This window comes from Procambarus clarkii, chromosome 43 (assembly GCF_040958095.1).
Source record: "Procambarus clarkii isolate CNS0578487 chromosome 43, FALCON_Pclarkii_2.0, whole genome shotgun sequence".
In the NCBI taxonomy this organism is placed as follows: domain Eukaryota; kingdom Metazoa; phylum Arthropoda; class Malacostraca; order Decapoda; family Cambaridae; genus Procambarus; species Procambarus clarkii.
Window position 1 is genome coordinate 22637929 of NC_091192.1, and position 17365 is coordinate 22655293.

The window sequence follows — 17365 nt, forward strand, 5'->3', positions numbered from 1 at the left end:
TGCACTTCTTTGACAGGGTCGCCACGTCAAGTTCCGGGGGGAATCATAACTCCAGTCCTTGGGGAACAGGAGTGGGCTCTTCCTCCTCCCTCCCTCTTCCCCCTGCCTCTCTCCTCCTCTTCCTCCCTCTTCTTTCTTCCCCTTGTCTCTCTCCTCCTCCTCCAACCATCGCAGGCAACAATGTGGAGTCACGCCTCATACAGCTATAGCATAACTGACATACTTGTACTTCTGGGAACTGAAATAGCGTATTTAACTCACTCCTTCCCTTATTACTTCCCTTCCACACTCTATCCTTCCTTCCCTCCCTCCCTCCCTTCCCTCCATTCTTCCGTCCCTCGCTCTCTTCTTTCCTTAATCTCTCCCTCTCCCTCCCCTTCATATTCTCTCTTTCCCTTTCCCTCCTTGTTCTCTCTTTATCTCTCCGGGTCTTGGAGGCCTGGTCGAGGACCGGGCCGCGGGGACGCTAAGCCCCGAAATCATCTCAAGGTAGCCTCCCTGTCTCCCTCCTTCCATTAATTTCTCCCTTCATCACCCCTTGCTTCCCTCCCTTCACCCCTACCTCTCTCCTTCCTTTTTTTCCTTCCCTTCTTACCTCCTTTCCTTACTCCTTCCGTCCCTTCCCATGTGACCACAATAGTCTACCCTCCCATGGTTCCTCCTGTAATATAAATTAAATATATAAACATTCAAATCAATAACCATTTTCATGCATATTAGACCTGAGATACTTAATAACATCACGCTGCTGCTGCTGCTGCTGCAGCTGCAGCTCCTGCTCCTGCTGCTGCTGCAGCTGCAGCTCCTGCTCCTGCTGCTGCTGCATGCTCAAGTGCTTGCATCAGTGCCAGTAGTGCCTTCACGCTCAAGCGTCAGCGTAATGGTACCTCAAATCATGCACACGCACCCGCGCTCGCACGCACAAACGCATGCATGCACACCACCATAAGTTTAAGAAGACTCCGCAAAGTAGTGCTGGAGATTACTTAAGCGTGTGTACACCCTATGGCTGTACTCACATAGTTGTGGTTACGGGGGTTGAGCTTTGGCTCTTTGGTCCCGCCTTGTGTGCACGGGAGACTGTGTGCGTGTTGTGTGTACGTTGGTCGCGTGTCTCTTCCCGTAGCTGTGTGTGTGTGTGTGTGTGTGTGAGTATGGGGAGGGGGGGAAGGGAGAGAGAGAGAGAGAGAGAGAGAGAGAGAGAGAGAGAGAGAGAGAGAGAGAGAGAGAGAGAGAGAGAGAGAGAGAGAGAGAGAGAGAGAGAGAGAGAGAGAGAGAGAGAGAGAGAGAGAGAGAGAGTATAGAGGAAAATTAACGACCTTCAAATTCCTTTATTTATGTAGCATTAAGCACTATCCCCCCCCTTCTATCCCTTTCCCATCCTTCCTCTCTTCCTATGTGCCTTAACCCTTTTCTCTCTATCCTTCTCCTTTCGTCTTCCTCCCTCATTCTTTCCATATCCCCCCCCCCTCATGCAACGCCCCAGCCCCCATAAAGCACATCTAAGGGCATTACCACAATGGAAGGACCAAATATATTGTAATATTAAGCTCTACTGAACCCATTAATAATATATCTAAAAATATGATAATATTACGCTCTACTGAACCCATCAATAACGTGTATTTAACGAGAGGCCCAGACGCTCTCTCTCTCTCTCTCTCTCTCTCTCTCTCTCTCTCTCTCTCTCTCTCTCTCTCTCTCTCTCTAAGTCACTCACGCACAATATATTGGTGTCATTTAATATTTTTTGAACAAGGGGAGGGGGTTGGGACAGGGATATATATATATATATATATATATATATATATATATATATATATATATATATATATATATATATGTATATATATATATATATATATATATATATATATATATATATATATATATATATATATATATATATATATATTTAAACTTAGAAGGCGCACCACCTCTGGTGCAAGTGTAGGGACCTATAGCCTCGGAGAAGAAAATAAAGAGTACTTAGAGTATATATTTCTTTCGTATATTATTCCAATTTTGGGGGGTTTCTGTTATTATATTTGCTAATTACAAAGTTCAATTACAGCTTGATAACAAAATTAGTCTTTGATCCACTATTGTTTCGTTCTTCATTCATATTTCCCCGTGTTACGAGAGGGCGGAAGAAGAAGTGAAAAGAGAACGGGATGCTGGAAAGGAGAGAGATGGAATGGAGACAGGGGAAAGGGAGGGGGAAAGGGAGGGGGAAGGGAGGGGAAAGGGAGGGGGGAAAGGGAGGGGAAAGGGAGGGGAAAGGGAGGGGGAAAGGGAGGGGGAAAGGGAGGCAGGGGAAAGGGAGATAGGTAACGAGCGACAAAAACCCGCGAGAGACGAAACGGGTGAAGAGTTACCCCAATTTGCATAGCTAACGCAAATGATTTATTTTCATGAATAACCATCGTCCGGGCTGGCCGACCGCACACTCTCGCTTAATCGGTAGGCCGGTTAAGCGAGAATTGGCAAAGGATGCGGTATTTGAAAGGCAGATTCGATATATGGCCTTTTACGGCACGCGGCTCGTTCCTGTCGTACGCAAATTAGGAAAGGGACAGGACTCACTTTTATGTCAGGTCAAATGGGTTCGACCGCGATAAAAACATGTAAAATGGGATCTACCCGCTCCTATTACAGGTCAGATATCCCATTAAATTGTCCCACCGAATCGTTTCTATTAGTGTCTCGAGCCGTTCCTATTACTAATGAAATGGGTTTCACGCGCCCCGATTGTTGGTCAAATTTATTCAATTCTGAAATCGCTTCTGTATTGGGTCCATTAATTCAGCTAAGGTCATTTATTTTTTGTTGAGAGAGAGAAAGAGAGAGAGAGAGAGAGAGAGAGAGAGAGAGAGAGAGAGAGAGAGAGAGAGAGAGAGAGAGAGAAATATATATATATATATATATATATATATATATATATATATATATATATATATATATATATAATATATATATATATATATTATATATATATATATATATATATATATATATATATATATATATATATATATATATATATATATATATTGTTACGGTGCCCTCTCCTATTTCTTTCGTTGCCGGCTTAAAGAGTCATATCAGCTCTCCCTACTGATCCTCTGAGGTTCAGGGAGTCTAATGATGTATGTGGCGACCAGGCCGGCTGCCAGTTAAGGGAAAGAAGTTATATTATAAGTTGTAAATAAAGGAAAATTGGCGCCCTGTTATAAATGAAACAGTATCCCCTACGGCAGATGTGACCTTGTGGAAGGGACACTATGCCGATCGCGGATTGGCCGACGTAGGTCGCGGGCGACAAATCAGGGCCCGCCATGACGTCACCGAGTGCCCCGGGCGGCGCCAACGTCAGAGTTGTACTGACCGTGGAAGCGACAGGACGCGCCTCGGTCTGCTCTCAAGGATTGGAGGCTCTGCAAGCCTTGTTCAGTGGATTGAGCTGGCCTTCGTTGCCCACCATAGTTATTGGAGACCCTGCGCTTCTGGGAAGCCAAAGAGGAACCAAGTTCAGTGAGCAGAGAAGTGCCCAAACTTGGAAAATAGTCGGCGACGACGCTGGGCGGCGCCGCTGGCTGGACGTTGAGGTCTGGAAGGTGGGCGAGCAAGCTAGCTGTGACTGGGGTCACATCCACTGAGAATCTTGGAAGGACGACACCGTGCCTAGGACAAGGAGCGACGCCCTGTGGGAGAGGCGAGTGTGGGGAAAGATAGTGATTAGCTCAGCGCCCATCGATGAACCAGGATTGGGGCAGCTGAATCTCAGGGATTGGAACGGCGACGACGCGAAGGCTTCACGACACCTGAGGATCTGTGGAACGCCCTGGATCGTCGAGGATCGACCCAAGGAAGCGTGGGAACCTCACACCATCGAGGGACAGGCGTCGTGAGCCAGGAGTGTAAGGTAGATCATTTTTCCCTCCCATTACCCCTTGTATGAGTAGGCTAGTTAGGCCACAATATTTACTTGTGTATGTGGCAGCAAGACTTTATTACTTTAATAGTAGAATAGGCTGCAAGGCATCTTGTGTCCAGGACTGTCAGAGAGGACAGTGTGTATGGATGGCAGGACAGTGAAGAAGAGGTGCCGACGTGGTGAAGAGGCCCTCCTGTGAGAGTGTGAGACTCCTGTCTTCCTGCCCAGTTGAAGGAGAGTTGGAGGTCGTGGAAGAAGAGGCTGACGATCTCCAGACTCATCATCCATATTCCATATTCATGTATTACTTGTGATTGTGTGTGTGTGTTCATGTATTTTGCGTCAGTAAATCCACACATTTTATTACTGTGTTTGAGTGTGCCTCCATTTGTGATATTTCTCTATGAGCATACATTTCTGGCTACAAACGATATATGATACACCCACTGAACTGCATTGCTGGGGTGCAGATATAATAACCCAGCTGGCGACCTTGCTAAGAGGAAGATAGAGAAGACAGGCGGGAAAGGAGTTCCTGCAACCTTTTTTTTGTCTGGCAGGCAAGACTCAGAGAGGCTATGGTTATAGGTAAGCCTGAGTCTTCCTTCACTCCCCCACGGGTCTAGGCCGGAACTGTTAACAGCAGTTTCCCCGTGGTTGACTGAAGGGCTTCCAGGGTGAATCAGTGGCACCCCTTTGTGGTGGAAGCAAAGACCTGCGGAGGTGGGCATTGTTGGTCCTATCTTGTGTGACCAAGGAGACTCCGGTGAATCCAGGGAGTCGGAGGGGCTGAGTATTTGGGCCCTTTGAGCCCCTAGCAGCCGAGTGTTAGCAGAGCCCCGGACCGCCCACCCCCCACGTGACAAGAGAACTGGCGACCTTGCCAGGATTCGAACCCCAGTAGCCAAGAACTGGGAACTTCGCCAGGAAGCGTGGATCAAGCTACAGTGTGGACCAAATTGCAAGACAAGTGTTGCCAGGGTACTAATACAGTGTGGCCAGTGAATTCGGTGGTACTGTTACTCAACCAGCTAAGGGACTGAAACGGTGAAATTAGTGCCTACTAACTTGTCTGTGTTGTCGTGTATGCTCAATGATATAGAGATGGAGGAAGACAAAGTAAAAAAATTTATTGACACAAGGGACGAGAGAATTTTGGAGGAGTGTACCAAGGCCCAGCTCCAACAAGTGGCAAACCACTTTGGGATCAGGTTGAGGACGACTAAGGTAGCGGAGCGAAGGATAGAGATCATGGCACAGCTCACAGCCCGAGAGGAAGCGACGGGAGAGGAGCCATCTCAAGAGGAGCCGTCCCGAGGAGAGCCGTCGCAAGGTGAACCGTCCCGACTAGGGCCACCCCAAGCGCCTACCAGTGTGGAGAGAATTCACAGTGAACATGGGAGCAGTGGAAGGTCCAGCTGTAGTAAGAGGAGCCTGCAACTGGAAATAATGAAGATGCAACTGGAAGCCCAGCTGCAGCGAGAGGAGCGAGAAGCACGGCTGCAGCTGCAGCGAGAGGAGCGAGAAGCTCGGCTGCAGCGAGAAGAAGGAGAGAGACGACTGCGACTGGAGGAGATAAAGGCAAAGAAAGAAGTCGAATTGCGTCGCGTTGAACGTGGTCTGCCCTCACTACCTGCACGGCGGGATGACCTCAAGGTAAGGGAACGTGACTTACCTACGTTCGAACCACAAGAAGCTGAGGCGTTCTTCGAACACTTTGAACGGATAGCGACTCTGAAGGAGTGGCCGGAAGATGATTGGGCTGCTCTGGTCCAGGGCAGGTTGACTGGAGAGGCCCGGGAAGCCTATAACATGCTGGACCTAGAGGAGTGTACTAGTTATGACGCGATTAAGAATGCGGTTCTCCACTCATTCCGGCTGACTCCGGAGATGTACCGGAAGCGGTTCAGAGAGTGTACAAGAGCGTCGGGAAAGACTTACGCCGAGACCGCCAGGGATATGGAACGGAAATTCCTACGATGGTTGAAGGCGGAGGAAGCGGAGTCGGTGGATGATATCAAACGACTGATAGTGATGGAGAAGTTTATGTCAGTGCTCCATCCTGAGTTGCGAGTAAGGGTGAGAGAAGCAGGTATTAAGGACCTGAAGGCTGCAGCGGATCGAGCCGACATGCTGGAGGAGGCACTACATATCAGGAGGGAGGGGCCGCCCAGACACTCGCCTTACCCCAGGTCGGGAGGGAACCTTAGGAGTTCAGGAGGAGCGAGGACGAGTGGGGACTCTCCCAAGAGTAGTGTGCCCGATGAAGTAACGCGGTTCAGGAGCTCAAGAGACGCGGGGAGGAAGCCCCAAGCGGTGAGCAGTGGACCTAACTCGGGAGCAAGTGCTGCAGTCCCGGATACGACGACAGGGAGTCCAAGGAGGACCCAGGGGACGTCTGCAAGTGGTGCCGCCAGAGTGACTGGCGAGTGGCCGCCCAGGGGAGGCAGCCGATGCTACAACTGTGGTGTGAGAGGACATTATGCCCGCGAGTGTGAGGAGCACCAAAGGAATGTAGGATTAATGTTGGAAGAGGAGAGAGTGTTTGTTCACACCCCATATTATAGTGGACCCAACGTGAATGGTTGGGAAATGAAGTTGGGTGAACATCCCTTCGTTTTCGGGGCCAACGTGAAGTTTGGAAAGTCAGACCCAGTGGAGGTTGCCGTGCTTCGAGATACGGGTGCTGACATAAGTATGGTGACAAGGAGTATTCTCCCCAAGGAATTTAATGATTCACCTGTGGGAGTGGTGAGGATACGCAGTGTGGGGGAGGAATACAGGTTGCCACTTCACGAAGTACAGCTGATTGCCGACTGCGGAGTCGAGAAAGCTATAGTAGCTGTAGCCCCTAAGTTACCCCTAGAGCATGTACAGATGGTGCTGGGTAATGACCTCGGAGGAGGCAGGATACAACCCGATTGGGCCAGGAGTGCCTATGTTGCAAGCAGCGGTACAACCCTGCCAGGTGAGGTATCGGTCGTTCCAGATGGTCGTGAGGAAGCCGACTTCGCCAGGGAAAACGTCGCCAGAGACGACGACAACGAGGGCGAGAGTGCAGAGAGGTCGTCGGAGGTTGTGGAAAACCCCGACGGGGACCTCCGACTAAGCCTGATGATGCGTATGGAGGAGTGGCGAGGAGCAGCTGTACAAACGCCTGGGGCGGTGAAGAGGCTGCAGACCGCACTCCCTCCATACAGAAACGTGAATAAAGTAAGCTCAGTGGATGAGCGAACGGCGGTGAGGGGCAGAGTGGAGGAGCCACGACGCAGTGCACCCTATGCCAGCCAGATGAATAGTGGTAGGTGCAAGATGAACCACCGTGGTGAGGTGAGCCACAGGGAGGTGGAAGAGCCCAACCACGAACCGAAGAAGACGTCTGCAGGGAAGAGAATCTCATGGAGGAGTGAAGATGTTCGTCGGGAACGAAGGAGCGAGTGGTATAGGAAAGGCAATACGAAGAAAGCAGGGAATAGGTACACCCAGGGTAGGCGCCAGCCTAACCAGAGGGGCATTGGGCCATCGCAAAAGCCTAGTGTGGAAGAGAGGAAGCTGCTGGATGGAGTACAGGTTACAAGTGCCACTGTGAGGAGACAACGCACCTACGGGAGGAGAGGAACCGAGAAGAGAGAAGATTGGCGAAGAGGAGATCATGGGAGGAAACATGGAGTACCTGTAGGACGCAATGGAAATGCAAGACTATCTCGGAGTGCACGACGCGGTGGAGGCGCTGCATGCACTGAATCTTACAGTGGTAACGAGCCGTGGGAGTACACTCGTAGCCACGGAGAGGGGATTTCTTGTAGGTGTTCAGGGAACGCCCATCACACCCGCTACTATGCGAGGTGGAGATACAATGAGGCAAGTGACTGGCGAGGTGGAACAAGCCACATTGCCAACTGGAGGAGTGACACTTCAGGAACGGAGGGAGCAAGAGTATAGGTTGCCCTCTTGAGTGCTGCTCTTCCGATATGACTCTTATTTTAAGGGGAGGGGTATGTTACGGTGCCCTCTCCTATTTCTTTCGTTGCCGGCTTAAAGAGTCATATCAGCTCTCCCTACTGATTCTCTGAGGTTCAGGGAGTCTAATGATGTATGTGGCGACCAGGCCGGCTGCCAGTTAAGGGAAAGAAGTTATATTATAAGTTGTAAATAAAGGAAAATTGGCGCCCTGTTATAAATGAAACAGTATCCCCTACGGCAGATGTGACCTTGTGGAAGGGACACTATGCCGATCGCGGATTGGCCGACGTAGGTCGCGGGCGACAAATCAGGGCCCGCCATGACGTCACCGAGTGCCCCGGGCGGCGCCAACGTCAGAGTTGTACTGACCGTGGAAGCGACAGGACGCGCCTCGGTCTGCTCTCAAGGATTGGAGGCTCTGCAAGCCTTGTTCAGTGGATTGAGCTGGCCTTCGTTGCCCACCATAGTTATTGGAGACCCTGCGCTTCTGGGAAGCCAAAGAGGAACCAAGTTCAGTGAGCAGAGAAGTGCCCAAACTTGGAAAATAGTCGGCGACGACGCTGGGCGGCGCCGCTGGCTGGACGTTGAGGTCTGGAAGGTGGGCGAGCAAGCTAGCTGTGACTGGGGTCACATCCACTGAGAATCTTGGAAGGACGACACCGTGCCTAGGACAAGGAGCGACGCCCTGTGGGAGAGGCGAGTGTGGGGAAAGATAGTGATTAGCTCAGCGCCCATCGATGAACCAGGATTGGGGCAGCTGAATCTCAGGGATTGGAACGGCGACGACGCGAAGGCTTCACGACACCTGAGGATCTGTGGAACGCCCTGGATCGTCGAGGATCGACCCAAGGAAGCGTGGGAACCTCACACCATCGAGGGACAGGCGTCGTGAGCCAGGAGTGTAAGGTAGATCATTTTTCCCTCCCATTACCCCTTGTATGAGTAGGCTAGTTAGGCCACAATATTTACTTGTGTATGTGGCAGCAAGACTTTATTACTTTAATAGTAGAATAGGCTGCAAGGCATCTTGTGTCCAGGACTGTCAGAGAGGACAGTGTGTATGGATGGCAGGACAGTGAAGAAGAGGTGCCGACGTGGTGAAGAGGCCCTCCTGTGAGAGTGTGAGACTCCTGTCTTCCTGCCCAGTTGAAGGAGAGTTGGAGGTCGTGGAAGAAGAGGCTGACGATCTCCAGACTCATCATCCATATTCCATATTCATGTATTACTTGTGATTGTGTGTGTGTGTTCATGTATTTTGCATCAGTAAATCCACACATTTTATTACTGTGTTTGAGTGTGCCTCCATTTGTGATATTTCTCTATGAGCATACATTTCTGGCTACAAACGATATATGATACACCCACTGAACTGCATTGCTGGGGTGCAGATATAATAACCCAGCTGGCGACCTTGCTAAGAGGAAGATAGAGAAGACAGGCGGGAAAGGAGTTCCTGCAACCTTTTTTTTGTCTGGCAGGCAAGACTCAGAGAGGCTATGGTTATAGGTAAGCCTGAGTCTTCCTTCACTCCCCCACGGGTCTAGGCCGGAACTGTTAACAGCAGTTTCCCCGTGGTTGACTGAAGGGCTTCCAGGGTGAATCAGTGGCACCCCTTTGTGGTGGAAGCAAAGACCTGCGGAGGTGGGCATTGTTGGTCCTATCTTGTGTGACCAAGGAGACTCCGGTGAATCCAGGGAGTCGGAGGGGCTGAGTATTTGGGCCCTTTGAGCCCCTAGCAGCCGAGTGTTAGCAGAGCCCCGGACCGCCCACCCCCCACGTGACAATATATATATATATATATATATATATATATATATATGCAGAATAACCACATGTGAAAAATAGAAAATGCTTAACGCGTTTTCGGCTAATTCGCCTTCATCAGAGCAAAGTAGAATCCTACTTTGCTCTGATGAAGGCGAATTAGCCGAAAACGCGTTAAGCATTTTCTATTTTTCACATGTGGTTATTCTGCATACTTGGATCAGTGTTTTTGTGATCATTGTTGCATATATATATATATATATATATATATATATATATATATATATATATATATATATATATATATGCTTTGATGGTATCGGCTCTAAGTGGCACTAACTTTAACAATCCCCCAGAGTTCAATGAGGTCTAGAATTAAGTCATTCGAGATGCGTTGGTAATTGCCATATGTCCATACATTACTAACAAGACCTTTGCCTGTTAGAAATCAACAAATCAAAACTCCTCACGTGACGTGACAGCCCGTTTTCTTTACCTCTAACCAGAAACGTGCTAACCCTAGCAACCTACCTAACCTATCCAGACCCGTTGTGCAGGACACGTCAATAAAACGGTACTTTAATATCTACTAAAACGTCGCATATTTAACGAACTGGTCGATTCTATACGAAATTTAAATTCTATACGCCTATTAGGTGTATATTTCTATACGAAATTCTATGCGGCATGTTGACCAGACCGTACACTATAGAGGGTGAAGGGACGACGACGTTTCGATCCGTCCTGGACCATTCTCAAGTCGATTCTCAAATCCAAGCCTGGCCAGCTTGGCCAGCCTCGTCACTGTGGCCAGCCTCGTCAGCCTGGCCAGCCTCACCTCTCAGTCGGAGGGAACTTTGCACGGTAATCAATCCTTCTTTGATTGGAGATTAGTGGACCCCACAAAGGATGGAATTCCATTCCACAGCCACAAAAGAATCGATCTATTCGCCGTGAAAAGCTGTGATTAAGCCCACCAAATACAAACCCACCAGGTATAAGCCCAGCAGATATCAACCCACCAGGTATAAGCCCAGCAGATATCAACCCACCAGGTATAAGCCCAGCAGATATCAACCCACCAGGTATAAGGCTTGCAGATATCAACCCACCAGGTATAAGCCCAGCAGATATCAACCCACCAGGTATAAGCCCAGCAGAAATCAACCCACCCGGTATAAGCCCAGCAGCGTACTCTTCTATCAATACTGGTGGATATATATATATATATATATATATATATATATATATATATATATATATATATATATATATATATATATATATATATATATATAGGCCTAGGAATATTTAATTTTTAGCTTCATTTTTTTCCGAATATAAAATAAATAGTACCAAATTCTATTATCTAATTGTCCATCACGTCTATGTATGTACGATGGTACACATAGTCACAAAACGTACTATCTTAACAGGAGGGCATTATAGACAGTCAACAGTCAAAGTTGGAGCCCAAGAACTAAAGCCCCGTCCTGCAGGCACAATTAAATGAGAGCCCTAAAATTCTCATCCACCTCAATTTCCTATTCAGAAAATTCACATTCTTACATTTTCTTCACAAAACTATTTTCCAACAAAGACACAGAAGAAAATAATAATAAAAAAACAAAATTCCTCTATCATTTATTCTGTTTGAAATAAAACAAATCTCCCGACTGAAGATATTTACTGTCTTTGTTCTTTTATTTTGTATTCAACTATGTTCGAGTACATTCCAAAAATTTAATTAGTGAGTGAAGAAGACCTTTGGTTAGCCGACATCTTTGTTGAAGAGGCTGTGAAGGAATGGTGGAGAGTGGGGGGGAGGGATGGAATGGAGGGGAGTGAAAGGGCAGAGGAAGAAAGTGGAGGGAAAGGGTAAAGGGAGACAGAATAGGAATTGTGGAGAGAAGAGCCTTGGAAGAGTGTGTAGAGATGGAAGGGGAGGTGGTAGAGATGGAAGGGGAGGTGGTAGAGATGGAAGGGGTGGCTGGATTGGTAACTGTAATAGTTCATTCTCACCTGTTAAAAAGTTAAAATTGTTCAGAGATCGAAACCCATACCCTGCATCTTAGTACCTATACCCCCTAATGTGTATCTACACCCCTAATGTGTATCTACACCCCTAAGGTGTATGTATACACCTGGTTCACACCACTTGAGGTAAAGTCTTTGTGAATCTTGAGATATTTGCCTTTACTAACTTGTCTTAATTTATCCCCGAGAAAATCTAAGTCACAGATGGGGGATCGAACCAGTGTCTCAACGTCCCAACCAGCAGACGATGCGTCACAATAACGTGACTCGTTAATTTAATATTTTAATGTAGTCACAATAACGTTAATTTATCTTAATAAATAAGATATGAAGACCAAGCGATACGTTAAAAGATGGAGAAGCTACGACGACTTCTCGCGTCCGTCTCGGACCATTATCAAGACACGTCTTGAGGATGGTTCAAGACGGACCCGAAACGTGGCCATTTCTCCATTTTCTGATGTGTGGTTTGGTTACCATGGACCTCGGATATGCTAATGGATGCAAGTGGATCCCACGTTGTACAAATTTTAGCATATCATAGCCCAAGAGCTAAGGCACGCGTCTCGAATTACCCTGGACGTTGGTTCGACTCTCGTCCAGCTAAAAAAAAAATAGTCATAAATATATCACATTATTGTGACTTCATTATGTATTGGGCTCTACTTTTATATTATCTCAAGAGTATTAACATTCAGAGATGGTCTGAGAGATGGCTGCTCGACATCAATCCAGGCGAAAATGCAAGGTGATGAAAAATTTAGGACGGAGGGTAAACTACCCACAGAGTATATAGAGATCATAATAATTTTGGGTGGGGGGGGGGAGCTGAGATATTGACAGCCGTAGCTGACCCCACCTGATGATAACCTGGTGTTATTTTTTTTGTTTTAGATTTAGCTACTCAGAACGAAATGTCCATGTAGCACGGGCTATGGCGAGCCCGTAAATAACCTGGTGATACTGATCATGTTTTATTTAGGCAAAGAGTGCACACGCATCAAAGCGATACATGAAGAGGATACAAGTAACATGAGTACAGTTACTCCGCTAATATGCTGAGCGTTTCAGCCGAGTGCCTTGTTGGTTAACGCAAGATCTGCTTCCCTGTTGTTAAAATTTAATATTCAGTTATCGTTAGTTCGACTCAATATTCCTTCTTTTTAGGCTTTATCGCGGCGTTATGTTGAGGAGTTTAGATAATGTCTGAGGGTCGAGGTGAGGTCTGTACAGCCTTACAACCCTTGTTTCTTGGTAATTGTCAATGCTTCAAAACATCCTTGAACAGCATCAGGCTGTCTACCCTCTTACGCTTTCATCTTCCTTTCTCTCCTTCCTTCCCCTCCTTCCTTCCCCTCCTCTTCCCCTACTCCTTCTCCTCCTTTTCTCAATATCTACAATGATTCACTTTATGTAAAACGGGAAAAATTGTAATGTGAGAAATTTCCTCTGTATTCTGTACACGTGTGCACGGAAGCGTGCATGCATGTGTATATATATATATATATATATTTGTTCATAAGTATATATGTGAGTATTTATGATTATATGTAAGTTTTCCACGGTGGTTCCCGGGGAAAAAATATATATATAGCCACATATCTCACACAGGAAACCAGGAAAAATAGGAGAACGAAGACTCTGGAGCCATATATTCTGGTTTTCCTGTGAAGTACGTGAATATGTGCAGAGGGAGAGAGAGAGAGAGAGGGAGAGAGAGAGAGAGAGAGAGAGAGAGAGAGAGAGAGAGAGAGAGAGAGAGAGAGAGAGAGAGAGAGAGAGAGAGAGAGAGAGAGAGAGAGAGAGAGACCTGGAGCCACACTTCTTCCTCCATCCGTTAATTCTCATCCATCCTTCACCTCTTTCACTTCCCTGGCCAGCCCCTGGCTCCTCACGCCCCTGGTCCCCTCACGCCCCTGGCCCCCTCATGCCCCTGGGCCCTCACGCCTCTGGCCCCCTTACAGCACCTTTCGCGTGTTGTGAGGGGCCACCACACCGAAACGCGCGCAACCTGCCAACCCTTTCCGTCCTGCCCAGGACTCGAACCCGGAATTCGCGATTGTGAGTGGGAGAACGAATCCAACTGTACTACCTGAACCCCCTCCCTCCCGCTGCTTCTTCTCCCACCTTTCTCCTCACATATATATCTCTTCTCTATCCCTTTCAGTCGCTTTTCCTCGTCCTGTTCTCTCCTCTTCTTCTTCTAGGCCACCCATCCTCGTAGCCGGCCACCCATCCCCTAGCCGGCCACCCATCCCCTAGCCGGCCACCCATCCGGCCACCCTTATCCGGCCAGCCCCCCCCCCCCCCGGCCACCCCCCCTCATCCGGCCGCACACACTTCCGGCCTCTCGTTACGATGTAGTCCAAAATAAAACACACCCTAGCCGCTTTACAGCAAAATAACCGAATTTTCCGAACGGATTCGGATACCGGGGAAACGTGACCAGGAGAGATTGAGGTAATCCGGTGTGGCAAATAGCACCGTTAGTTAGTTTTTTTTTCGTTTGTTTAGTGGGTGAATGTGTGTGTGTGTGTGTGTGTGTGTGTGTGTGTGTGTGTGTGTGTGTGTGTGTGTGTTGTGTGTGTGTGTGTGTGTGTTGTGTGTGTGTGTGCGTGTGTGTGTGTGTGTGTGTGTGTGTGTGTGTGTGTGTGTGTGTGTGTGTGTGTGTGTGTGTGTGTGTGTGTGTGTGTGTGTGTGTGTATTCACCTAATTGTACTCACCTAATTGTCCTTGCGGGGGTTGAGCTTTGGCTCTTTGGTCCCGCCTCTCAACTGTATGTGTGTGTGTGTGTGTGTGTGTGTGTGTGTGTGTGTGTGTGTGTGTGTGTGTGTGTGTGTGTGTGTGTGTGTATTCACCTAGTTGTGCTTTCGGGGGTTGAGCTCTGGCTCTTTGGTCCCGCCTCTCAAATGTCCATCAACTGGTGTACAGATTCTTGAGCCTCTTGAGCTCTATCATATCTACATTCGAAACTGTGTATAGACATTTGACCTTGCCCGGGATGCCGCCCACAACAGCTGTCTGACTCCCGGGCACTTAATTATGTTCTCTTTGAGTGACAATTGGGGATCAGAAATAAGGAAACGAGCACATTAGGCGTCTCGAGCTGATCCGGCCAACAACCTGTTTAGAACTAGTGGGGAGGGGGGGGGCTAATTACTACTGTAGGGTGAACAGTGGCGACCAGTTGAGGGTTGGTGCCCATTCAATCTTCTCGGATTGCATCACTCTCTCTCTCTTTCCTTTAATTCCTTCACCCTATATACTCCATATATAATTTCCTTTGGCTTTCTTATGTCTTGTTTTCGCTCCAATCTACTTTCAGCTCCTCCCTATCTCTTCCCCTCTCTCCACTTGGGCTGGACGGTAGAGCGACGGTCTCGCTTCATGCAGGTCGGCGTTCAATCCCCGACCGTCCAATTGGTTGGGCACCATTCCTTTCCCCCGTCCCATTCCAAATCCTTATCCTGACCCCTTCCAAGTGCTATATAGTCGTGATGGCTTGGCGCTTTCCCCCTGATAATTCCCTTCCTTTCCCTTTTCCTCTCTCCCTCCTATTTTCCCCCCAGAGAGACAGACAAGTTAGTCGGCGTGATATCTCTTGTCCACCGGCCCAACACCATCACAAATGTTCACTCTGAGGTACAAGGAGAAAGGTATTCCTGGAGACTAGGCCAGTGTACCCCTACTCCACTCTGCTTATAAGTTTACCATTCCTCTTTCTCTCTCTTAAACTAAAGCTAGATCATTAATTAGAAATGTCATTGACGGAGAAACTAACTATAATGCGGTGGTGCTTGAGTGAAGGTGAAGACCTAATATACGTGTATTAAAAGCCACATTTTAGGATGTAACCTTCACAGCCTTTCTACCAAGTTCTGAACAAGATTGTAGGAGTTGGCGTTTACATCTCTAAATGCAAACTCTAAACTTAAATGTCTAGACGCTTTCGTTTAAACGTTTTTTGTCTAAACGTTTTCGTTTAGAGATATAAACACAATCCCCTAGAGTTTTGTCCAGAACACTGTATAAAGTACCTTGAGAGAGAATGTGTAGGTTACATCCAAAAAATTTGGTTTTTAATACACTTACACATATTTTGGATGTTTCCTTCCCCTTCAGTGGCGCTGATGTTGCTATTGAAACTGCAAGTGAGCAAGATCTGCTATTCTACCTCAGCTCATCTGCAGCTTGTCCCCTAGAAACTTATTTATAAGTTGAGGCTATTATTTGTATCCATTAGGAATCAACTAACTTTAATTCTAAGTAACTATATATATTCTAAGTAAGCCTTCATATGTTCTATTGCCTTAATTTCCCGCTTATCAACCTGTTGAGCGAACAAGTTCCAGATGCGAGTCAGCTTAGGAATGAATGATCACCGATGGAGTGGATGTTCCAAGTGGTTGGGCACCATTCCTTTCCCTCCGTTCCATCACAAATCATTATCCTGACCCTTTCCCAGTGCTATATAGTCGTATTGGCTTGGCGCTTTATCCTGATAAATCCTTCCTTCTTGAGAAAGGACAGTTTCAGCACGAGGCTGTTACTGTTGTGGTCCCAGGAAGCTGCTCCAGGTGGGAATAGAGGGGCGGGACTAGAGAATACACGCTATGTGCATAACAGTAAGTCTATCAACATCTCGGAGATGTTGAAAACCTCTGATGTTCCGACCAGTCCAACCAAAAAACCGGATTAAATCTCATGGAGAGGTTCTCTCCAACTTATCCCAAATTCTGATGAATGATGGGGAGAGACTGAGAGGGTTCTGAGAGCCCAGGAGAGGGTTCTGAGAGCCCAGGAGAGGGTTCTGAGAGCCCAGGAGAGAGTTCTGAGAGCCCAGGAGAGAGAGAGCGGCCCGTACTTCGATATGGAAGCGGGGTTGTGCTTAAGATCAAGCTCTCTCTCTCTCTCACTCTCTCTTGCTCGCTCTCTGTCACCCACACACACACAAGACCGTGTTTGGTGACAGTGCAGGCGACATGACTGTGTGCCTGTGACCAGCGCCCCTTTATGTAAGCTCCTATTAGCCCCCCCTGAGGCACAGAATCCCTTTTTCCTTTACTTGTTTCTCTACCACTGAGTTAGTTTGCTTCGGGGGTGGTGGTGGTGGAGCGGGGACGTCCCCCACATCCTCCTCCTTCTCCTACTGCTGGGGGAACTGGAAGGTCGATGGGCACTGGAATGACTGTGTAAGTGTGTGTGTGTGTGTGTGTGTGTGTGTGTGTGTGTGTGTGTGTGTGTGTGTGTGTGTGTGTGTGTGTGTGTGTGTGTGTATGTGTGTGTGTGTGTGTATGTGTGTGTGTGTGTTTGTGTGTGTGTGTGTGTGTGTGTGTGTGTGTGTGTGATGAGTATGTGTGTATTGATGTGTGTGTGTGTTGATGTGTATGTCGGCGTATTGATGAGTGTGTGTGTGTACTCACTTAGATATACTCACTAGATGTGTATACAGGGATGAGCTAGGTTCCTAGCCCCGCCATCCGAACGTTCTCACATTAATACAATGACTCATTTCTCCCGCTTTTATCGTATTTACTCCTCACACTTTGAATCGAATTAGCTTCAAGAACTTCTACGTCTAATATAGTCCACTTATTGACAACTCTGACACTGGAAAAGTTCTTTCTGGCGTCCCTGTGACTCATTTGCGCCTTTCAGTTTCCG

General features: G+C 47.7%; 1 protein-coding gene across 2 annotated transcripts in view; it reads left to right on the forward strand.

Annotated features, from left to right (window-relative positions):
- LOC123760644 (toll-like receptor Tollo) overlaps positions 1-17365 on the forward strand; it is a 55806-nt gene that overhangs the window by 20151 nt on the left and 18290 nt on the right. The gene's annotated exons all lie outside the window — the stretch shown is intronic.